A 25,369-nucleotide genomic window follows, 5' to 3' on the forward strand; every position below is an offset into this window, starting at 1 on the left:
GCTCCCCTCTCTCCGTGTACCCCGAGTGTGTGCCCTTTGCTGTCTGCCTGCTTGGTTTTGTCTGTGTGTGCCCCTCGCTGCCTGCTTGTTGTGATCGCGCCCCCCTTCTCTCCGTGTACCCCGAGTGCCTGCCTTCGCCGAGTGTCCCCGCCGCCCCCCCGTCCTTCCGCCGCCTTTTCTCCTCGTTTTCCGCATTTTTTCCACGTTTTTCGTACCTTTTTCGGTACTTTTTCGTTTATAGGCCTCCTCGCCACTCTCGAGGCTTCCCGCCGTTGCTTTCCCGCTTTTTCACCTACCCGCTCACCTCCCGCCTCCCAGCTAACCCCGCCTCCCCGGCTACCCCTTAAATGGCGGCCGCTGCGAGGCCGTGGTAGCGACCCTTGACCCCAGGGTAGGTCGCTCCCCCGTCCTCACAGCGCCACCAGACCTGTGTGCCTTCTCCCTATTGCTGTCTGCCCGCTTGGTTTTGCCTGTGTGTGCCCTTTGCTATCTGCTTGTTGTGATCGCGCTCCCCTCTCTCCGTGTACCCCGAGTGTGTGCCCTTTGCTGTCTGCCTGCTTGGTTTTGCCTGTGTGTGCCCCTCGCTGCCTGCTTGTTGTGATCGCGCCCCCCTTCTCTCCGTGTACCCCGAGTGCCTGCCTTCGCCGAGTGTCCCCGCCGCCCCCCCGTCCTTCCGCCGCCTTTTCTCCTCGTTTTCCGCGTTTTTTCCACGTTTTTCGTACCTTTTTTGGTACTTTTTCGTTTATAGGCCTCCTCGTCACTCTCGAGGCTTCCCGCCGTTGCTTTCCCGCTTTTTCACCTACCCGCTCACCTCCCGCCTCCCAGCTAACCCCGCCTCCCCGGCTACCCCTTAAATGGCGGCCGCTGCGAGGCCGTGGTAGCGACCCTTGACCCCAGGGTAGGTCGCTCCCCCGTCCTCACAGCGCCACCAGACCTGTGTGCCTTCTCCCTATTGCTGTCTGCCCGCTTGGTTTTGCCTGTGTGTGCCCTTTGCTATCTGCTTGTTGTGATCGCGCTCCCCTCTCTCCGTGTACCCCGAGTGTGTGCCCTTTGCTGTCTGCCTGCTTGGTTTTGCCTGTGTGTGCCCCTCGCTGCCTGCTTGTTGTGATCGCGCCCCCCTTCTCTCCGTGTACCCCGAGTGCCTGCCTTCGCCGAGTGTCCCCGCCGCCCCCCCGTCCTTCCGCCGCCTTTTCTCCTCGTTTTCCGCGTTTTTTCCACGTTTTTCGTACCTTTTTCGGTACTTTTTTGTTTATAGGCCTCCTCGCCACTCTCGAGGCTTCCCGCCGTTGCTTTCCCGCTTTTTCACCTACCCGCTCACCTCCCGCCTCCCAGCTAACCCCGCCTCCCCGGCTACCCCTTAAATGGCGGCCGCTGCGAGGCCGTGGTAGCGACCCTTGACCCCAGGGTAGGTCGCTCCCCCGTCCTCACAGCGCCACCAGACCTGTGTGCCTTCTCCCTATTGCTGTCTGCCCGCTTGGTTTTGCCTGTGTGTGCCCTTTGCTATCTGCTTGTTGTGATCGCGCTCCCCTCTCTCCGTGTACCCCGAGTGTGTGCCCTTTGCTGTCTGCCTGCTTGGTTTTGCCTGTGTGTGCCCCTCGCTGCCTGCTTGTTGTGATCGCACCCCCCTTCTCTCCGTGTACCCCGAGTGCCTGCCTTCGCCGAGTGTCCCCGCCGCCCCCCCGTCCTTCCGCCGCCTTTTCTCCTCGTTTTCCGCGTTTTTTCCACGTTTTTCGTACCTTTTTCGGTACTTTTTCGTTTATAGGCCTCCTCGCCACTCTCGAGGCTTCCCGCCGTTGCTTTCCCGCTTTTTCACCTACCCGCTCACCTCCCGCCTCCCAGCTAACCCCGCCTCCCCGGCTACCCCTTAAATGGCTGCCGCGCGCAGCGGGCGCGCCGCTGGCGCGCCGAAGGCGCGCCTAAGGCAAGCCCGTCTGCGCCCGTCCGCGCCTGGACCACGCCCAGCGCCCGACCCCCTGGTCCCCGCGCCTCCCGCCTGACCTACGACTCCACCACGCTCACCAAACTCAACCCTGGCCGCACGCCGGGCTGCTATCGTGCCACCCCGAAACGGACCCACGGATCCTTCACCTGCAACAACTGCCGCTTCACCTGCCTTCGGGCCCACTCCGCTCCCGCCAAGAACAACCCCCCCGGAAGCAATCTCCACTGCATCCTGGTCAACACCCGATCCATCCACAGGCACGCCATCGAACTGTGGAACCTCATCAACTCAACAAACCCGGACATCGCCTTCCTCACCGAGACCTGGATGAACCCCTCCTCGGCACCCGACATCGCCATAGCCATCCCCGACGGCTTCAAAATCATCCGGAAAGACCGCACCAACCGCATCGGAGGAGGCATCGCCATCGCACACAAAAACTCCATCCGCATCTCGACCCACACCGACGACTCACTCCCCGACGCCGAACATCTCCACTTCACGATCCACAGCGACCCCAAGACCACCCTCAGAGGCACCCTCATGTACAGACCACCAGGACCCCCGCCAAGTTCAGCGAAGACATCGCAGACTTTGTCAACCCTCACGCACTCCTGTCCACCGACTACATCCTCCTAGGAGACCTCAACTTTCACCTGGAGAACCTCACCGACAAAAACACCACCGCCCCTAGTCAACACACCCACCCACCACGCCGGACACACGCTCGACCCCATCTTCTCCTCCAGCAAACACATCACCGTCAGCCATGCCACCGAACTCACCTGGTCGGACCACAGCTGTGTCCACTTCAGCTTCAAGAAGACCACCGTGCCTCACCACACCCAGCAACCACCAAGAAGACACTGGAATCGTATCACCACTGAACAGCTCGCATCAACCCTCTCCCAGAACCAACGCACCAGCACCACCGACCCAAACGAAGCTGCCAACAACCTCACAAGCTGGATCTCCGACTGCGCCAACCTCCTGGCCCCCCTGAAGACTCAAGCCAACACCAACAACCACAAGAAAAACTCCTGGTTCACCCCCGACCTCAAGAACTCCAAGAAAGAATGCCGCGCCCGCGAGAAGGCGTGGCGCCTCAACCAGACCGAAGAGAACATGTCAGCTCTCAAGGACGCCAACCGCCAACACCACCAACACCTCCGCGCCGCACGAAAAACAGCCTACCGGAACAGACTTGACAACAACGCCCACAACAGCAAGGAACTATTTGGCATCGTCAAAGAGCTCTCCAACCCGGACGCAGAAAACAACCCTATTCCCCCCTCACAGGACCTCTGCGACTCCCTCGCAACCTTCTTCCACCACAAGATCATCGACATATACAACAGCTTCCCGACCCCCAACGCAAACCCCCACCCGGAACCCGCCACCGACATCACCACCATCCTCACCTGGAGCCCTACCACCACCAAGGAGACCACCCGCGTCATGAACTCGATCCACTCCGGATCCCCATCAGACCCCTGCCCGCACCACATCTACAACAAGGCCGACAACATCATCGCACCGCACCTCCGAGACGTCATCAACGCCTCCCTCACCGCTGCCACCTTCCCGGAGAGCTGGAAACACGCAGAGCTCAACGCCCTCCTAAAGAAACCTACAGCAGACCCCACCGAACTCAAAAACTTCCGGCCCATCTCTCTCCTACCATTCCCCGCCAAAGTGATTGAGAAAATCGTCAACGCTCAACTCACCACCGCCCTGGAAACCAACGACTCCCTCGACCCCACACAGTTCGGTTTCAGGGCCAACCACAGCACCGAAACCGCCCTCATCGCAGCCACGGACGACATCCGAGCCCTGACCGACAAGGGAGAAACCGTGGCCCTCATACTCCTGGACCTCTCTGCAGCCTTCGACGCGGTCTGCCACCGCACCCTGATACACCGCCTCAGCAACGCCGGCATCAGAGGCAAGGCCCTGGAATGGATCGTCTCCTTCCTCTCCGGAAGGACTCAGAGAGTCCGCCTGCCCCCCTTCAGATCCACAGCCACGGAGATCATCTGCGGCGTACCCCAAGGATCCTCCCTCAGCCCCACTCTCTTCAACGTCTACATGACCCCCCTGGCGAACATCGCACGCAAGCACGGACTCGACCTCATATCCTACGCCGACGACACCCAGCTCATCTTATCCCTCACAAACAACCCCACCTCAGCTAGGACCAGACTACATGAAGGAATGAAGGAAGTAGCGAACTGGATGACAGACAGCCGGCTGAAACTGAACACAGATAAGACGGAGGTCCTCATCCTCGGCCCTACTCCCGCCGCATGGGACGACTCCTGGTGGCCCCCCGCCCTAGGCAGCACTCCCCAACCCACCGACCACGCACGCAACCTCGGCTTCATCCTGGACTCATCCCTCTCCATGACCAGACAGGTCAACTCGGTGACCTCGGCATGCTTCAACACCCTCCGCATGCTCCGCAAGATCTTCCGCTGGATCCCCACCGACACCAGGAAGACCGTCACCCACGCCCTCGTCACCAGCCGCCTGGACTACGGGAACACCCTATACGCCGGCATCACCACCAAGCTGCAGAGGAAACTACAACGGATCCAGAACGCTGCGGCACGACTCATCCTGGACATACCCCGCCACCACCACATTTCCGGACACCTGAAGAGACTTCATTGGCTCCCAGTCAACAAGAGGATCACCTTCCGACTCCTCACCCACGCACACAAAGCCCTCCACGACCTCGGACCCAAAATCATCAACAACCGCGTCTCCTTCTACACCCCTCCGCGCACTCTACGCTCGACCGGACAGGCCCTGGCAGCCGTACCCCGCATCCGCAAAGCCACCGCCGGAGGAAGATCCTTCTCTTTCGTAGCAGCGAAAACCTGGAACTCTCTGCCCAGCCACCTTCGCGCCATACCTGACCACCTCTCCTTCAGAAGGCAGCTCAAGACCTGGCTCTTCGAGCACTGACCCCCCCCCCCCTCCAGCGCCTTGAGACCCTATATGGGTGAGTAGCGCGCTTTATAAATGCGATTGATTGATTGATTGATTCCTCCCTGAAAGCCATAGTGTTGAATGAGCGGCTCACCCATTGTACCTGGGAGAGCAGCTTTTCTTTTTTTCTGTGCAGCATCATGCCTCCTTTTGTCTTCATTTCCTGGGGGTGCCCAGCACACCCAGGTACCCCACATTCCTCCATTTGTTGGAGCAGCTGGGGAGCTCACTCCTGGCTGCCCCAGTTGGCTCCCCAAATAGGCAACACCTCCATAGCTACTGCGGGAGATAGCAGCTCTTCTCACCTACAGGTAGGGAGTTCATCCGTGGTGGCCACCACACTCTCCTCAGACAGGGCATGGGACAGCACCACTAGCAAAGTGAGTGCAGTGGTGCTAACCTGCTCCTGTTGGTGTCCGGCCCAAAGAATGTGTCCCAAGCGCCTTTCCTCCTCTCAGGGGTGGGGGGGAACAATGGTGCCTCCACTCAATGGCAACATTGAGGGCCTGGAGTTGGGGTTCATGCTTCTTCGTTGCCTCTTAGAAGGGGCTTACCCATTGCTTTTTGTAGGCGGGGGCCCAAAGATGGGTTCCCAGGCACCCAAGATACATAAACCTGGGCCTCTGGGCTCTGGAGATGGGGCCTGATGTACGCTCCCACCCAGGGTTTCAATTTTAAAATACTCCTTGCAATGACCCAAGGGCCGGGCCCGCCCTGGTGGTAACTTCTCACTGGGGACAGAGCCGGACACAGCAATCAAGCATCACCAACCTTAAAACGGCCATAACATGTGCCCTAAGGGACCGATTCTGACATTTGTGAGCATGATTTACTCCTGGTGGTGAGTTCTAACCACTAGGACCAGTTCGACAAGGCCTCCTGGACTCAAAGGTGGTGTACCTTGCTTGGAGCTGATTCCATTAGATCCCTGCAGCAGGATTTCCTCCTGGTCTTTGGCTCTGAGTAAAGAAGTCCAGATATTTCCCCTAAAAAGTCTTCAGGGGGAATAGGAGGCCAGTCTTACTGGGCCTTGGAGGCCCATTGTTCCTAGAGTCAACTGGAGCCAGAATACTTTAGTCCTTTTTGGCATCAGGGGATAACAGTCGTCCCTGGCTGTCGCAGTTCCAGGGTCCAGCAGCAAAAAGCATAAAAACACCAACAACGTTCTCTCTCCCTTGTGAAAGAGATTTGAAAGTGGGTGGAAAGTTCTAGAAGCCAAGCACCCCTGGCCAATCCTGTGACGCCAAATCACCTTGCCTCCCCTGTCCCAACCTTCCTGCACAGCATACTGGGATAGTTCAAGATGGCTTCATCCAGGAGCCCCTGGTCACATCTCCTCTGCGGGCATCATCTCTGCCCCTCACTGATATCACTGCTAGGGCCTTTCCCACCAAAACTTCAAAGAGGACCCCCCCTCTCCTTTGTTGGCTCCCTTTGTTGGGGCTCCCTCCTTTTGTTCATTGGGCCTGGGCAGTCCCCAGCCCTGGTGCAGTGTGACAGCTAATTAACATATAGAGATTTTCTTCCCCACCCCTTCTTGGTTAGGGGCTGAGGGAAGCACTGTTAATTACTCCTTTTGTGTGGGGAGGTATTTCTGTCTTTCTGCTGGGGAGAAATGAAATTAAAGTGGCCCAGCAGGGTGTCAAAAGGCCTGTGCTCCGACTTCGAGGTGTGCCAAAAAAATATAACAATTCCGGATAACCCATGAGAGGTACATATAGCTTCTTGGGACTTGTATAATCCATCTTGGCACACGTTTCATCCCATTTTGATATTTTGATGAACTTTGTAGGCCAAAGGGAAGCTAGACTGCACACTAAGGCAGCTTTCCTCCCCTATAATGTGTCATTGCAGACATAACATACTTATGAGTTCCCACTAATATTGTAAAGCCTACCCCAGGTCAATATCTAACCCTGCAGAGTCCCCACTGCATCAGCCTACCTGTGCACAGTCAGTGAGCTATGCACAATAGTAGTCTGAAAACACACAGGCAGCACACGTGTGCCCAAGGGTGTGCACACATCTAGCTGTGTAACCGGACAAGTGCACCTTACCCTTTCTATGTAGCAGAGGTCTTAACTTGGTTGACACTGCCAGTAAACACATGCAGTCCATTTACCATGTGCTTACCATGGGTGAAACACATGTAGTGAGCCTAACCCACACTAAAAAGTCCAATACATGAGTGATCCAAAAAACACAAATATCAAGGCTTACTATATGGGCAGAATCCATTTTGCAACAAGCACCTTTTTCCATTTTTTCCCACTGGGAGATCATTTGTCCCTACAGAGTTAGCCCTTCCTCTACAGTAGTTCCACCAAGGAATCCGTTCCCTTTTCCATCTTGGAAAGGAAGTTACTCTAGCCTGTGGCTGCAGTAAATTTCAGACCATTTATAGAGTGGTAAAGGGACAGAGACCAGTCTGTGAATGCCCACATTCGTAAACGTTTGTGATCAAGATTAACAATGCCTTGCACCTACTGCCTTTTGTGGTTTTACTACTGCAGATTTCTCTGTGGGAGGGGCCTGGATACCCAGTAGGCAGGGTGCAATGCATTTTAGAAGTTGGACATGTACTTTTAAGTTTTATGTGTCCTGTTGTGAGAAGCTTGCTTTTCACTACCTCGAGGCCTACCTTTTCCATAGGATAACATTGTAATTACGTTATTACATTTTATAGGTGTAATTTACAAATGGGAACAGGTAACCCTTTCGTGTTTGGTGTCTCTGGAATCACAATTTAAAATCCTAACATTTTGTAGCCTTAGCGATTTGGTGCTGTAGCCTGTCTCTGGGTCACATGACTGGGTGTGGGAGATAGTTGGCCTTTGTGTATTTCTCCTGGACAACTACACACAACAGGGAGCTTAGGTGTGACTGGATGGGCCATCACTGGCAGGATGGGAGGGAAGTGGTTGGCAAAGCCCAGTTACACTTGAATAGGCTGCATCCAGGCTCAACACAAAGGACTGCACACCCCATGTAGTTAATCTGGGGCCAGGAAGGAGAACACCTGTGCATGTCAATGGTAAGCCCCTAGAAGCTTCTCCTCCTTTCAAAGGCACAACAGTGAACAACACTGGATCTCAGACACCACCACTTCATTACACTTCTAGGTTCGTGGATTCTTTGCCATGAAGAAGGGCTTCTGTGCTGCTGAAAGGACTGCCACTCTGCTGGACTACTGCTCTGAAGGAACTGCTGCCCTCCTGTGCTGACCTGCTGCCCTCTTGACTGGGATGAGGAGGACTGGATCCGCATTTCTTGAACCACAAACCCAGAGTGACTCTAAGGGCTTGCTGGCTGGCTACCTGATCTGAAGCCTCAAAGACACAACAGGCTTCCAACAACCGTGCATCTGCACCTTGACTCTGCCATTTATAAGCCTACCTTGTCAGTGGTGCCACCCCAGTCCTGAACCCTTGGAAGTGGTCCTAAAGGTGCTTCTACCAATGGAACAGATGCATCTCCTCTGCTGCACAGGGCAGCTCTTCGGAACCGACACGCTGGACTCCGCATCACATCCTTGACATGGGACTTCATATCACAAGCCCTGTAGACAGGATCCTCGATGATGACACAGGCCCTCACAATGCAGCCTCGCTGCATTTCGGAACAATGCATTTCTTTGGCTGATTGATGCATTTTTTATGCGGATCCTCACAACACTCTGCAAACCAGGATTTAAGGTGCTTGGCTTAGGGCATTGGTGATACGCAGTCAAAAGTGTGTCAGCGCAAGGAAAGGACATGAATGCACTGTATGATGTTAAATACGGTGCATTCCTGCCCTTTCCCTTTCAGAAGTGAAAGTATGATGAATATGCCCTGTAATAAGAGCTTCAGAGGCAAAATGGAGTCTAATAGAATAGGGGAATTTAACACCAAGAAAATACCTTAATAAATCAGCAGAATTTATGCCGCTGCATAGATAGTTCTAAATTCAACAGCACTACCAGTGGAATCTGAAAAGGTTAATAGCATGAAAATCATGAAGTTATTCTAGCTGGGTGTGAAAATGTTTATTCAAGTAGGTACAAATCTATGGATGTGGCTTTATATGATGCAGCCCTAGCTATAAAGCACTGAAACACTTTAAAATATATTGGGGTAGTGCAGCAAAAGGGGAGAGAAGCCATGGCAGTCAACACGGAAGATGCAGGATGCAGGGTCGAGTGACCTTTACAGATTACATGACATGAGGTAGGTGGGCTTTGCAGCCATGGGGAGATTCTTTAACCCCTTAAATGCGGGCGATGGCCACTGGCAAACGCCCGCACTACCTCCCTGGTGCGGGTCACGACCAGTGGCCGACACCAGGGAGGGTGTTAATAAATCCTCGGGTGCAATTATTTTTTATTTTTTTACTTTTCCCGGGAGACACGGAAGCTTCCGTATTTCCCCCCGTCCCCCACCCGCCCCTTTGTGACGTCAGCGCGCGCTTCCTGCTTCGATAGGGAAAACGGCCTTCCCCACATTCGGGAAGGCCTCGTAAGAAAGGGGAGAGTCTTACGAGGCCTTCATGAAAGTGTTTCCTGGCCCCCGATCGCAGCACAGCTTTGTTCCCCAAAATAAAATAAAAAAATAAAAAATTTAATAAAATGACAGGGGGTCGCTCAAATATTTTTTTTTAGATGTTGTAGGGTTTCCCTGGGGGCCATTTTGGCCCCCAAGGAAACCATACAGCAACTAAAAAAAATAGATCTATATATAGATCTATATATATATATCTATGTAGATAGATATATCTATGTACATGGATATATCTATAGATATTTCTATGTACATGGATATATCTATAGATATATCTATGTAGATAGATATATATATATATATAGAGGTAGATCTATATATATCAATCAAAGAGATTTATAAAGCGCGCTACTCACCCGTGAGGGTCTCAAGGCGCTGGGGGGGGACGGGGGGAGGGAAAGGGGCTGGGAGGTTCTTTGTTCGAAAAGCCAGGTTTTGAGGCCCTTCCTGAAAAGAAGTAGGTTTTGGGTCTTGCGAAGGTGGGTTGTGAGGGCGTTCTAGGTTTTGGGTGCAAGGTAGGAGAAGGATCTACCCCCGGTGGTGGTGTGTTTGATGCGGGGGACAGAGGCGCGAGAGAGGTCAGCTGAGCGGACGTTTCGTGTGGGGGTGTGGAAGGTGACTCTCGTTGAGGTAGGCAGGGCCTGTGTTGTGGAGTGATTTGTGTGCGAGGATGAGGATCTTGAAGGTGATCCTTTTGTCAATGGGGAGCCAGTGGAGGGATTTGAGGTGTGGAGAGATGTGTTCGTGTCGGGGGAGGTCGAGGATGAGTCGTGCTGCTGAGTTCTGGATGCGTGTAGTTTGCGCTTGAGTTTTAGAGTGGTGCCGGCGTAGAGGACGTTTCCGTAATCAAGCTGCTGCTGATGAGTGCGTGAGTGACAGTTTTTCTGGTCTCTGTGGGGATCCATTTGAATGTTTTTCAGTATACGGAGTGTGTAGAAGCATGAGGAGGTGAGAGTGTTGATTTGTTGGGTCATCGAGAGGGAGGAGTCTAGGATGATGCTGAGGTTGCGTGCGTGGTTGGCGGGGGGTGGGTGCAGGGCCTAGCGTGGTGGGCCACCATGAGGGGTCCCAGGTGTTTTTGTGTGGGCCAAAGACGATTATTTCGGTTTTGCTTGAGTTGAGTTTCAGGTGGTTGGCTGTCATATATATATCACTTTTGTCAATATGTGTGTGGTTTCCCTGGGGGGAAAAGGGTCCGACTTGTCTAGTGGCAGTTTTAGTGCCATAAAGAAGCGCAGAAGGTTTATATGCCTACTGCAAAGAGCAAATCTGTATTTTATGTAAATAGCTGAGTACATTAGTAATGTCAGCCATTACCAGTGCTATAATACCAATGAAATGTATGTGCGGGTGGAGGGCGGCTATGGAGAGATGAAGGGCACTTTTGCTGGGTGGTAATGAGGGAATCCGAGGAGGAGGGAGTGGGAGCACCAATAATGATTGTTGGACTGGGCGCAGGAGGTGCTAAAGACTGTGACGAATGGTATGTGACAAGGTGTTTTTTGAGTGTCTTGAAAGTACGTGCTGATTGAGGGAAGAAGCGCAGGTAAGGTGGCCTCTACTGTTGCACGTATCTCACACACACCATCGATTTTGTGACTGTCTACGTAGGCTAGTGTTTTAGAGCAACAGTTTAGCCAATAGCAGAGATGGCATCTTGATGGATGACTGCTGCCTGCACTCGGGTTATAGAGGACCGCTCTGACATAGGATCCGAGACTGAGACATCAGATACTGAGACAGCATCTGAGGGATAGGACAATGGCGCAGATTCTGGGAGTGATTTTCCAGTCAGAGGAGTCCCATTCGATAACTCCTCTTCCAGTACATTATGAGGGAGGTGATGAGGACAGTCCTGCTGTCCCTTCGCAAGCTGTTCGTGCAACTGGGTAATAGTGGGTTAGGCCAACCCAGAGAGCAGGTGAATGCGGCGGCAAGCAGAGAGAGAGAGAGAGAGAGAGTGCTCTCTTGGGAGCTCCCCAATTTAGTTCAGCCCCAAATTCCACCACCCAAATCATATTGTGGAGACATCAAAATTATCTATGGCAAAACAAACTGGTTTTGTAAGGCAGGCACCTGTGTTTTTGGTCCTGGATTCGGCGGCCATATAGAGAAACGCACTAAACCCAAACATTTCTGGAAACTAGACATTCGGGGGAGTCCACAGAGGTGTGACTTGTGTGGATTCCCCAAAGTTTTCTTACCCAGAATACCCTGCAAAGCTGAAATGTTGAAAAAAAACTAAATTTTTCTCGCATTTCTGTCACACAAACTACAGGAATATGCTGGGATCCACAACATTCCTACCACCCAGTGACTCCTCATCTGTCCTGATAAAAACACTACCCCACTTGAGTGCCTACACCTAGTGCCTGTGTCAGGAATGGATCACCCCAGGGTCAACAGCTGCCTCATGTAAGGACCAACATTGACCGTTGTGTGATCTATTCCTGTCGCGGGCACCAGGCCTAACCACACAAGTGAGGTATCATATTTATCGGGAGACTTGGGGGAACGCTGGGTGGAAGGAAATTTGTGGCTCCTCTCAGATTCCAGAACTTTCTGTCATCGGGAGCTGGGTGGAAGGAAATTTGTGGCTCCTCTCAGATTCCAGAACTTTCTGTCACCGAAATGTGAGGAAAACTTGTTTTTTTGGCCACTTTTTGAGGTTTGCAAAGGATTCTGGGTATCAGAACCTGGTCAGAGCCCCACAGGTCACCCCATCTTGGATTCCCCTAGGTCTCTAGTTTTTAAAAATGCACAGGTTTGGTAGGTTTCCCTATGTGCCGGCTGAGCTAGAGGCCAAAATCTACAGGTAGGCACTTTGCAAAAAACAGCTCTGTATTTTGTCAAAAAATGGGATGTGTCCACGTTGTGTTTTGGGGCATTTCCTGTCGCGGGCGCTAGGCCTACCCACACAAGTGAGGTATCATTTTTATTGGGAGACTTGGGGGAACGCTGGTTGGAAGGAAGTTTGTGGCTCCTCTCAGATTCCAGAACTTTCTGTCACCGAAATGTGAGGAAAACTTGTTTTTTTAGCCACTTTTTGAGGTTTGCAAAGGATTCTTGGTAACAGAACCTGGTCGGAGCCCCACAAGTCACCCCATATTGGATTCCCCTAGGTCTCTAGTTTTCAAAAATGCACAGGTTTGGTAGGTTTCCCTATGTGCCGGCTGAGCTAGAGGCCAAAATCTACAGGTAGGCACTTTGGAAAAAACAGCTGTGTTTTCTATCAAAAAATGGGATGTGTCCATGTTGTGTTTTGGGGCATTTCCTGTCCCGGGCACTAGGCCTACCCACACAAGTGAGGTATCATTTTTATCGGGAGACTTGGGGGAACATAGAATAGCAAAACAAGGGTTATTGCCCCTTATCTTTCTCTACATTTTTTCCTTCCAAATATAAGAGAGTGTGTAAAAAAGACGTCTATTTGAGAAATGCCCTGCAATTCACATGCTAGTATGGGCACCTCGGAATTCAGAGATGTGCAAATAACCACTGCTCCTCAAAACCTTATCTTGATCCCATTTTGGAAATGCAAAGGTTTTCTTGATACCTCTTTTTCACTCTTCATATTTCAGCAAATGAATTGCTGTATACCCAGTATAGAATGAAAACCAACTGCAGGGTGCAGCTCATTTATTGGCTCTGGGTACCTAGGGTTCTTGATGAACCTACAAGCCCTTTATATCCCCGCAACCAGAAGAGTCCAGCAGACAAAACGGTATATTACTTTCAGAAATCTGACATCGCAGGAAAAAGTTACAGAGTAAAACATAAAGAAAAATGGCTGTTGTTTTCAGCTCAATTTCAATATTTTTTTATTTCAGCTGTTATTTTCTGTAGGAAAACCTTGTAGGATCTACACAAATGACCCCTTGCTGAATTTAGAATTTTGTCTAGTTTTCAGAAATTTTTTGTTTTCCGGGATTCAGCATTGGTTTCACACCCATTCCTGTCACTAACTGGAAGGAGGTTGAAAGCACCAAAAATAGTAAAAATGGGGTATGTCCCAGTAAAATGCCAAATTTGTGTTGGAAAATGTGGTTTTCTGATTCAAGTCTGCCCGTTCCTGAAAGGTGGGAAGATGGTGATTTTAGCACCAGAAACCCTTTGTTGATGGCATTTTCAGGGAAAAAACCACAAGGCTTCTTCGGCAGCCCTTTTTTCCCATTTTTTTGGAAAAAACGAAATTTTCACTGTATTTTGGCTATTTTCTTGGTCTCCTCCAGGGGAAACCACAAACTCTGGGTACCATTAGAATCCCTAGGATGTTGGAAAAAAAGGACACAAATTTGGCGTGGATAGCTTATGTGGACAAAAAGTTATGAAGGCCTAAGCACGAACTACCCCAAATAGCCAAAAAAGGGCTCAGCACTGGGGGGGAAAAGGCCCAGCAGCTAAGAGGAGGTGAGTCTTACCTTTTCTTTCCTAAACTGGAGGGGAGATGGTGATTGGTGGATAGATGGATGTGCTTTGTCAAATCATAGCTATATCTTATTAAATATGTTATTATTGAATGTAACCTGTCTATTTAAAAATATGTTGGAAATGTTTCAACTTGTAGCACTTTCTTTCTTTAGTCATCTTATAGAGGATAGCTATATGGGTAAAGAACAGTATGTATTTCACTCATGGCATATTAGGTTTTCTATGGTATAGTCTGCTCCGTGGTTGGATGTCGATAGAGTCAAATGGTTGCTGGAAATGATCTTATAGGTATAGTGACTTCTGTGCACTATAGTCGGTTCGTACTTCCCGCTGGGATGCTGGAATTATTGGACTGAAGCTAGTCCGTGGTTCAACGTGCTGAATTCTACTGAAACTGGTGACTGGCACGCTGAGGTTTACGGGAGGGGAAATTACGCTTGGTATAATATTCATGTACATGTTTCATTCCATAGCCACAAAGCAGTCACTGATTAGAAGCGGCTTGGTCCTGTATCCCTTTCATGATTGAGAGTCCAGCTTCTGCACTATAAGCAGAGCTGCTGCAGTTGAAACTTGCTAAGTTTTTATAATATGACTCAATATTTTAAGCTATTTTCTGCCTAAAATCAAACATCAATTCACCTTAATGCAACATCTTTTAAAAGACACCTTAGCTTGTCAGTTCTGGCTTATGCTCAAGACGTAACTGCTATTGAAAATATCTGAGGGGCATGTGGCTAAACCATTTACACTTTCCTTAAACTAGGAACAGGTATCACATCAGAACTTTGTAAACCGTATCTAATTAACAGGCCACTATACATATTACTGGTATACAAAACTTCCTGTGATTTTGCTAACTGGTCATTCAAGCCTCATACTTATTGTAAAATACTTCTTAGCAATATAAATCACATGATGTTAGGGCTCACTAAGATATTCAAATATGTACTCGGTTAGAAACTCATACATTTTACAGCACATGTTTTAGAGCTTTCTGTGACTGTATGGATACAATCACTCAGGGATATGGCATCAATTCATTTACTAATATTTATCATGCAGTTACTGGGGTGTAAAATGTCAACAAGGGAGTTCCTTACAGGAAAATGCTCAGTTGCGAAAAAGAGGAAGAAGGAGAGATGGGAAATTGGCAAAATCGTATTTTTGATACAAATAACTCTGAGGGTAACCCACCGGGTAAAGCAAAAAGTTAAAAAAAAATGATTGCCGGTTTTATTTAATTTCAAATGGCTCCTAAACAGAAAACATATCAAAGTCAATAAGTCAGCAGTTCAAGGAATACTTAGTCCTGCATGCTCTAATCTCTCAAACCTCTGCTGTACCGTATTTTTGGCTTCCATTTAAGAAAAAAATTAAATCACTTACAAATTACTGATGGCTCTGCAGATATTTGCAGACAAAGATCAATTGTTAAATACCAAAATTACCATCAGAGAGAGGTTAAGGGCCTTCAGGCCTACACAACTGATGGACAAGGAAAGAGAGTGAGCATGCCTATATTAATGACCATACTTTTATAGCTCGGGGTGGAGAGGGCTACAGAGGCTAGAGACCCTCACTTGTGATTGATCCGGCAACCAAGCTGACCATCAGATACCTTTCAGAGGCACAGAACAGACTATTTACTAAGAACGTGATTAAGGATTTAGAGCTAAACTCCAATTCCTGTGAAACAGCTTGTGAAGTGTTGAAATAATGTGCTGACTGACAAATTTTTGCCAGGAAACACTTGCCATTATTTATAGTGGGTGAAAATGCCAAAATGGAACTGTTATACGAATCTTGTATAGTGTTGAGAAATACTGGGGCAGATTTATGTGCGCAGCGCTACTTGCACTCTTTAGTGCCCCCCTAATGCCACCAAGAGTGGAGCGTGTTTAAAATACGGCGCACCATGGCCGTAGTCCAGGGTACTAGCGTCATCATCTTTTACGATAGTCCAACGCTTTGCAGGATTAGCGTAGAAAAATTTGACATTAATCCTGCAAAGCACCCAGAGACCCATTGAAAACAGGTGCTAAATATGCCAATAAAAATGAAGCAAAGAAGTCTCTTAGTGACATTTATTTTAGCCCTCCCGAGTGCCGGAACGCCCCCCCTTGCATACATTATGCCTGGTGCAGGCATTATACGGCACAAGGGGTTACAAAGCAGCGCAATGCAAGCATTGCGCCACTTTGTAAATATGGCGCCGCTTTTTTGGCCTTCCAGCTCCGCATTAGCGTAAAAAAAAGGCAGCTAATGTGGCATTGGAATGGCGCTAGGCCCTCTTAAATCTGGATCTCTGTGTTGTAATGAATTCTAGGCATTGTGGCATCAGGGAAGTTTATAAAAATCCTGCATAGGGCTCTTTGAGAATCCCTACAGTTGTTGCTATGCTAGTGTTGGAGTGTAGTTTTTCAATCAAAATTAACATGAAATGTTTGAGAATTAATGTATAATGATACTGCATAGAAAATGTATTACTGTGCTTTTACTAAACGTGCGTATGAAATGTGCCCACGGGGAGTGGCCACCAATGTATACCATGATAAATTAAATTGACTAATGATTAAATATTAATGTACTAGTGTGTGATTTTGTATTAGTATTAAGAATTATATGTTAAGGTTTTTGCTAATTAATCACTAGGCCTTAGTTAGCATGAGTCGGGGCCTAGCTGTCCGGTTTCATATTAAATGTGTATTCTAACGTGCATTGTGCTGACTTGCTGAAGGACATGTAGCCATACTTTTCCAGAAGATAGAAGATGTGTGTAACCGTGGTAAATTCTTTCTCATGAGACTCGACTTGCCCAAGGAGACATTCTCGCAGAATGTAACAGTGTAAACTTGCAACAGGTACAAGGTCATCTGAACTGGTTAAGACAATGGAACTACTGACTGGGTCTGTGAGAAGACAGCGAGAACATGAAATTGTACCTGACATTCTACCCATTGGGGACGTCAATTACAGGAGCCAATAAACTACGTGAGAACTGTTATGAGGTGACAATCTTAATGAGGCGACAAGTGGACTATTGGATGGAGATAATGATGCACCAAAACTTGTCCAATTGGAAATGTGTGGACTGTACAACAAGTTTGATATAATCATAAGACACGAGGAGAAATCAGGTTTTTAAAAGCCATTCTTTGCCGTTATCCTTGCCGTTCCATGCTGCCTTTGATATAGCCATTACGTGCCTTTGTTATTGCCTAGACACCTTCTCACTCTCTCTTAAAGACTTTGCTGTTTGATTCTTCGAACCATCTTCACCTTGCCTAGCCCGTTCTATACTTTTCCTCCTTATGAGGGAAGTGTTCCTTATGCCCCGTCTTGCTGAACTTTGCTGAGTTTCCTGGCTGATGGCGAATCAACTGATGTCCTGAGGACAAAGACTGACTCTGTATGCTGACCCATTACGGAGGGTAACTATATAATGATGAAACTGTAATTGTCTGTTTGCCTTTTCTTCTAGGTAGCAACTGCTAATTTTGATAGAGACCATAGTTAGATGTTTTTCTAAATTTGTGTTGCTAAATTGTTTTGCATGAAGCCCAACATGCCAATGCTAATTCGAAGTTAGTTAAGGAGTTCACTGAATGAACGCAGACAGACAAATGACTGAATCTATGCTTTGTTGAATAATACACTAATAATACTCTGCTAAGATTAATCCATGTTGACGTCGTGCTTTGTTCTAATGTTTATGATTTTTGCATTGCTGAAGTCCTATTCAAGTTGTCATATTATTATTGTGTTGATGTGTTTTTTTGGTATTGAGACTAATAAACCTGCTAGTAGAAGTGTAATCAATAGGGAATAAATATCATAAAACACTAAACTGGTGTGGTTATTCATGACTGGGAGGTCATGGTGGTTTCCGATTCTCACTGATGTCATTGTCTGAGTTAAATTGATTTCTTATTGAAAATATTGTTGACATTGATTGGTATGTTGATTAATTGCCTCGTTCTAAGGTGTCTCCAATCAGGGTCAAAAGATTCATCGGCCTAAAACGAGTCCCAGACTAATTAAATTATCTAAGACGGGACGCGTTATCAGTTCTGGTAGCAGAGGACGGTTTAGGCCCTTTTGGGCCCTAGTACGAGGGACCATTGTTTTAAAATAGTTTTTTTGAAATAATGCAAATTGGAGATATGATGTGCCCTTAAGTCCCCAGTGACTTTCCCGGAATCTCAGAGCTTGCCTAAGTGAGTTGGGTATGTTCTCGGCATTCTAGTGATAGTATGTGTGACGTAGAATTTGAGCTTGCTCAGCTTATGCATATCCTAGGTGAATTGTGAGATTTGTGATAAATTAGGCCAGGTAATGTTTTAGTAGGAGTGGGCGTACTCCGCAGTATGAGAGTGGGGAAGTCGGTGAACTTCATGTGAGTGTGACGCTTTGTGCTAAAAAATTGTCCACGTGGTTGGTTGGTGATGTACGGACCCGGAGTGGTCTAAGACTCCGGAGTATATTGATAAGTGTATGAGACACTTGGTTTATGTTGTAATTTGCGCGGTTTAATAGGTCAATCGGGCATGGTCGAGTTTGAGTCAAAGTGTGTGAGTGAAACCTTCGATGGAGATTTGGCAAGTTCTAAAGTGCACTAGGATGAACCATTGACAAGTCGACAGTAGGATTTGCGGGTCGAATTCTGTTTGCGAGTGCGGGATCTGAGAAGGAGAGAGTAGCGGCCGAGGCTTCAAGTGAAATCTCTGTAAAGTTCTGAAGCGATTGTGTTACCCTTCCTGTAGTAAACCAGCAAATTTGGGGTTTTGTTGTTAAGGTGCTCGCAATATATTGCATTAGTTTGTGTGGAACTAGTGTGAGAAAGACAAGCCACAAGACTTTGTCAGCCGCAGTGTGTGTGGGTGTGACGTCATTGGAGCCGCGCTGGGATAGGTCTGTTGCCGAGAGGTATCGTGCACGGATTGACAGCCGCCCGTGAGAGGCAATTGGTTGGGAAGGTAGGTGAAGAGTGTCCTGGGACTTAAAGTCACTTCCTGATTAGATTCTAAACAAAATAAAAGACGCTAAAATGAAGTTTTTCAAGGCTTTAAAGAGTGCTTTGAGGGGAGATGCGTACATTACAGCAAGTGTGGGGGAGCCTACACCGCCAGAGGATACTCCGGCTTATGCCGTAATGGAAGAGAAGGGAGTAGCACCTTGCCTTTGGCTAAAGCAATGGTGCAAAATGACAGAAAAGGAAGGATGTTTGGCGTTTCCGGAGCACGGAATGTTCAATATAAGGATTTTGGAAAATTTGCGGAGGGTGTTAAATGAGCAGAAGCCACCTCCGAGACCAGCTCAGTTTGAGGCGTTAGCAATTTGGGAACTGGTGGCAATGCAGAAACAGCAACAGAAATTTGAGAGGAGAATGAGGAAAGCTGAAAAGACTCTAGTGAAAGCTAGATGGGATAGTGAGACTAGGATGTGGAGAAGGGAAATAATAGACAGAGTTAGGATGTTTCCGGCAATAACTCAAGAAGCCGAAACACAGGGAAGAAAGGCCTCTTGTAAAACAGACAAGGGCTCTAGTAAGCAGAAAGAGACTCAGAAGTGTTGGGCAGACGCAGATGATTCAGATGATGATGAATTTCTCAATCAGTTGTTACATTATCGACCGCCACCATATGCCATGCATGACAATAGACGAGTACTAGTGCAGACCCTGTAAATCTGACGCAAAATCAGGGAACCACAACTGCAGCACAGGCAAATAATGTTACCACAACAGCTCTGATACAGAATGGTGCTAGTGTATCCACTGCACCCGAGACGCAGATACATTTGTAACCACCACCAATTCAGAGGCTCTACCTGATGTCGCAGTATTAGAGACAACTACGAATTTGATGGTGCCACCTGATACAGTATACACAAGATCAAAATTAATGCAGACTGAGCCAACTCCACATTTGCTGCCCCAGCCGCGCAACAGATGGTTCCGAATTACACTTCGGTCACAGGACCGCAGTCAGTCACAGCACCTATAATGAATCAAGCTGTGGGAGTTAATGCTCCACCAGGATTGGGAAACGGACAGACACCAGCTACTATATCTTTGTCGATTACTGTTGGTCCGCCAGTATCGCTATATGCACAGGAGAAGCCTAATGTATGCGATCAAGGAGTAATGACTCAAGAGGTAATAAGAGGAGGGTTAACAGGAAGCTCTCAAGGGATGACACCGGGAGAAAAGACAGTTGAGAGGTCTAGATCCTTGTTGGACTTCAGTCCGATTGGGGTTCCTTTAGAGACAATGAGACAAGCAGGTTTGGGTCTATTGACTCCGCAGATATTGGGTGCAAATGCGTCACAACCGCCGATGGTGCAATCTGGAAATATCTTGTTGCAAGGGTTAACTGCGCAGCAGCTGAATGAATGGTAGACAAGCTTAACACTCCGCAGACTGCTTCTGCAACAGCAGAGCGGTCGGAGAGAGAGGAATACCTGAATTTTGTGAGGTTGGGTGTAGAAGCAGCTGAGTTAGTTGAAGGAACTATGGGGGCGAACAGACTAGAGTCATACACTGAGGCGGAATTGAGGTATCTGTGCCCAAAAATAACCAAACAAGTGAGTAAGGTACATCAGAGGTTAACAAACTTGGCAGACAAATATGGCATAGACTTAGATAATGCCAAGCATTTGAAGAGGAGCTACAGGTTAGACTTCGAGCCTAAAGACTTTGATCACATGAGGTCTACTGGAATGAAGGCACACCTTAAGGAGATATTGCAGAGTGCTCAAGTTTGGGGAGCATTAGAGAAGTGGGAAGGCAGATGGGCAAAGAAGAGAGATAAGAGGAAAAGTGACTGCCTGGAGCCGCAGCAGGCGAAAGCTGTGTCAGACACGGGGACAATCAAGATCTTACCAATGAGAAAAACGGCTGGAGGGGTTCTAGTTCATGTACCATGGTCTAGGGGAGACATTTTGTCATTTACGAATGACTATCCCAGGTTGAAGGAAAAGCCGATAGAATGGTACCAGCAGACAGATAGGTTTGTGAAGCTTGCGAAGTGTCTTTGGGAAGACCTAAATACCCTGTTTGAGATTATAGTTCCAGCTGATTTGTGGCTTGAGTGCAAGAGGAGTGTGGATTGGCCGACAGTGGAACCAGCGAGGGACAGGGCTACGGGAGCACCATCTCCTGAGGTGATGAAGTACTACTATAAGGTGATTGAGTTTCTGAAGAAGAAGGTGTCACCGCAAAATATTGATTGGCAGAAAATTGATCGAACAGCACAAGAAGGCAAAGAGTCGATACATGCTTACTATGAGAGGTTGTTAAAGGCGTTCAAACATTGCTGTGGCACAGAGGTCATAGAACCGAAAGACATGAATCACCTTGTGTTCAGGTTTGTTGAATGGTTGAGGCCGGAGATTAGCCAGATGATTAAGAATAATTTGATCTGTTGGCAAGCGAAGCCCATTGATGAGGTGTTGCAGTATGCGAAATACTGTAGTGATGAGACTGCATTGAAGCAAAGAAAGCTGAAGGAGAAGGTGATGGTGATGCAAATTAAGGCAGCTCAAGCAGGGATGAAGGGAAATGGAGTGCAGCAGATGGTACATCAACCTCAAGGGAACTGAATGTTTCAGACGCAACCGAGAGGCCGAGGTCGAGGAGGATTTGTGAACTGTGGTCCAGATTTGAATACAGTTGTGGTTCAAAATGACGTGCAAGGGATGAAAAAGATGTAACCATGCCATGCATGCGGTGGCGTGGGACACTGGAAGCGGGAATGTCCGACGATGGTGCAGGATGGTGTTGTTCAACAAAGCAATTATGTCAGTGCATTTCAAAATGTAAGGGGTCCAAGAATGAGGGGTCCCAATCCAAACTTCCAGAATAACATGGTTCAGATGCTTGGTCTCCAGCCCATGCAACAAGTGCAAATGCCACACGTGCAACCAGCACAGGTGCAGAAAGTGCAACAGCAGATTCCCTTGGTACCTAGACAGCAAATGCAGTTGCCTTTAGCGCCGATGGGACAGCAACAGGTGATGCTTCCTCAACAGGTCACAGGCCAAACAATGTGTCAAAATAATACAGTACAACAGTTCCCATTACGTGGTGAGAATGGAATAAACGATGAATGGTCGGATGATTGTTCAGATAGTGAAGAGTGCGGGCTTGCAGCGTCCCTAGAAGTAGATCAGAGGGGACCGTATGCACAGAGGAAGGTGATGGGTCACAAGGTTTCATTCCTGGTTGACACAGGAGCTACGCGCTCTACGGTCAGAAGTGCAGAAGTTCAGAAATTGCCGCTTTCAGGACATACTATAAACGTAGTAGGAGTAGCAAATCAGCTCCTGACAAACCTGATTACAGATCCGGTCCAAGTTGAGATTGGTACTTTTCAGGGATTGCACAGGTTTGTAGTCTGTGATTCAAGCCCTGTGTCCCTACTGGGAAGAGACTTGCTGTGTAAGTTGAGGTGTTCAATCACCTGTTCCAATGAAGGAATAGAGGTGCAGACAAACAGTGATGATGGAGACGATGGGCAGATCTCCGAACTAGAGACGGAGACCACAGATGAAGAGTACCCTTTGATAAGCTTCTTCCCGATGTTCACAGTGACCGATTTGCCAACCGAATTGCAGGGGACAGTGACAGAAAAAGTGTGGGACTTGACAGGAAAGAAAGTGGGACTGATAAAAGGAGTAGAACCAGTCAAAGTAGACGTGAAGCCAAATGCACAGGTACCGCAGTACCACATGGCACAAGATGTCCTTATACAGGTGACGCAGATAATTGAAGATTTTGTGAAGCAAGGGGTCCTAAAAGAAGTGATGAGCAACCCATGTAATTCACCAATAAATGGGTCTGAGAAAGCCTTGTGGGAAAGTCCGAATTGTCCAGGATCTGAGAAAAATTAATGAGATAATGGTAAAATGTTGCCCTTTAGTGCCAAATCCAGCCGTGATCATGTTTCAGGTTCCATGCGATGCAGAGTGGTTCACAGTCGTGGACTTGTCTCAAGCGTTCTTTTCTGTGCCTCTTCACGAGGACAGACAATTTCTCTTCAGTTTCAAATTCTTGGATAAATGTTTACAGTTGGTGTCGAATTCCTCAAGGGTTTTCAGAATCGCCTTCCATCTTCAATCAGATATTGAAGAAGGATTTGGAATCATTGGAACTACCTTTTAATTCGACTCTAGTGCAGTACATTGATGACTTGTTGATTGCGTCCAAAATGAATGATGACTGTAGGTATCATACTGTTGCCTTACTGAATCACTTGGGAAAGAACGGACATAAAGGTGGTCATTCTGACCTCGGCGGTAAAAGGCGCCTACCGCCGGTCAGAAATCCTCCATAATTCCGCCGCGGTCGCGGTAACCCGCCACGGTCATTCTGACCCGCAGCAGCCAAACCTCCGAAAATCCGACAGCCACAACAGACCGCCAGACCAGCGGTCGGCGGAAAAGTGGAGGTGACCAAACCTCCACCGTCACGCCAACAGAAATACGCCCATGCCATTACGACCCACGAATCCACGCGGCGGTCTTTCAAACGCGGTTTTCCATTGGCGGTACACACCGCCGCGGTCAGAATACACACAAACGAACAAAACTCAGCCACATTGGCCGATTTGAATTCCACACACCTGATACACATACACACACCACTCCCACACACACAATACAATATAAAACACACACCCACATCACCCACAAACCCCTACGACAAAAAATTCAGAAAGAAGCACTGAGAGACACAGCAGCGATCACAGAATACCATCACACAGAGGCACACCACACCATCACCCACACAATATCCACACACAAAACAACACACACCACCACACTCAACACACTTAACTACACATACTCCACCCCACACATCATACACACCACTCCATGGCACCCCAAAGACACCCCCGCTTCTCAGACGAAGAACTCAGGGTCATGGTGGAGGAAATCGTTCGGGTAGAGCCCCAGCTCTTCGGCACACAGGTCCAATACACCAGCATTGCCCGGAGGACGGAGCTATGGCAGAGGATTGTCGACAGGGTCAACGCTGTGGGACAGCACCCCAGAAATCGGGAAGACATCAGGAAGCGATGGAACGACCTACGGGGGAAGGTGCGTTCCATGGTATCCAGGCACAACATCGCCGTGCAGAAGACTGGCGGAGGACCCCCACCTCAACCCCCACAATTTACAACATGGGAGGAGGAAGTCTTGAACATCCTGCATCCTGACGGCCTCGCAGGAGTCGGCGGAGGAATGGATACTGGTAAGTTGAAGCTTCACTACTGCTTCCCCCCCACCTGCATGCCAAATCATACCCCAACCCTCACCCCCATCCTCGAACCCCACCCTCACCCCCACCCCCATCCTCACCCCCACCCTCACCCCCACCACCATCCTCACCCCCACCACCATCCTCACCCCCACCCCCAGCACACCTATTCCCTGCCAATGTCTCACCATCACAACCCACACATCCCAAAACCTAGGCCTGCATGCGTCCACTAAGCATGGACACCCATCACCAAAGCATGCCCAATGCATATACACATCCCCCCCACAAGCCACCCTCACCAAAGCCCCCACACACGAATGCCAGCACTTGGGGACACGGGAACCCACAGATACACCCATATGCCACACATTGAAACTATAACCATACCTCTATACCCCTGCAGGACCCGACCGTCAACACACCGCCACGGAGGGCCCAGAATTCTCCACACCCCCCACCCAAGAGGCCGTCAGCGATGACAGCAGCTCTGTCGACCTGGACACCGATGACCAGCCCGGACCATCGGGGACCTCTGGACAGTCGGTTCCCCTCACACAGGCACAGGCCACTACAGAACCAAACCCCTCTGGGAACACCAGCACAGCTCCCACCCAGCGGGCCCATGCCTCTGTCTCCAGGGCGCGTCAATCTGCGGTGTGTCTACCACTACAGGGCACCCAGGATAACCCACCACCCCAACAACAACAGGGACCTGGGGGCAGTGGTAGTGGGCACACCGGCCAGGGGGCAGAGGCCCAGGGAAACAGGGCAACTCGGAGGGCAGCTGTGCGACAGGGGGGGGACGGGCCCAGGGAACCCACTCTCCACGAGGCCCTCACCACCATCATGGGAGCATACAACCGCTCCCAGGAGACGATGGCGACAGTACTGGCCCGGTTCCAGGAGATCCAGGTACTGCAGAAGGAACACTATCGGGGGTACAGGGAGGACATCAGAGCCCTCACCTCCACCCTGGTTACCATGGTAGGGCTGCTGCAGGACCTCATCAACACCAGGACGGACACTCAACAACAACAAAGGGCCCCTGCCACTAGCCTGGACCAAGAACAGCCAACCACCTCCGCCGGCGCTAGTGGACAGGAGGCCCCCGCACAACAGCAGCCCACCAGACCCCCATCTCCTGCAGGAGAAGAACCACCCCGCAAGAGGGCCCTGAGATCTCGCAAGAAGACAGAG

The sequence above is a fragment of the Pleurodeles waltl genome, chromosome 1_2 (genome assembly GCF_031143425.1).
Source record: "Pleurodeles waltl isolate 20211129_DDA chromosome 1_2, aPleWal1.hap1.20221129, whole genome shotgun sequence".
Taxonomy (NCBI): Eukaryota; Metazoa; Chordata; class Amphibia; order Caudata; family Salamandridae; genus Pleurodeles; species Pleurodeles waltl.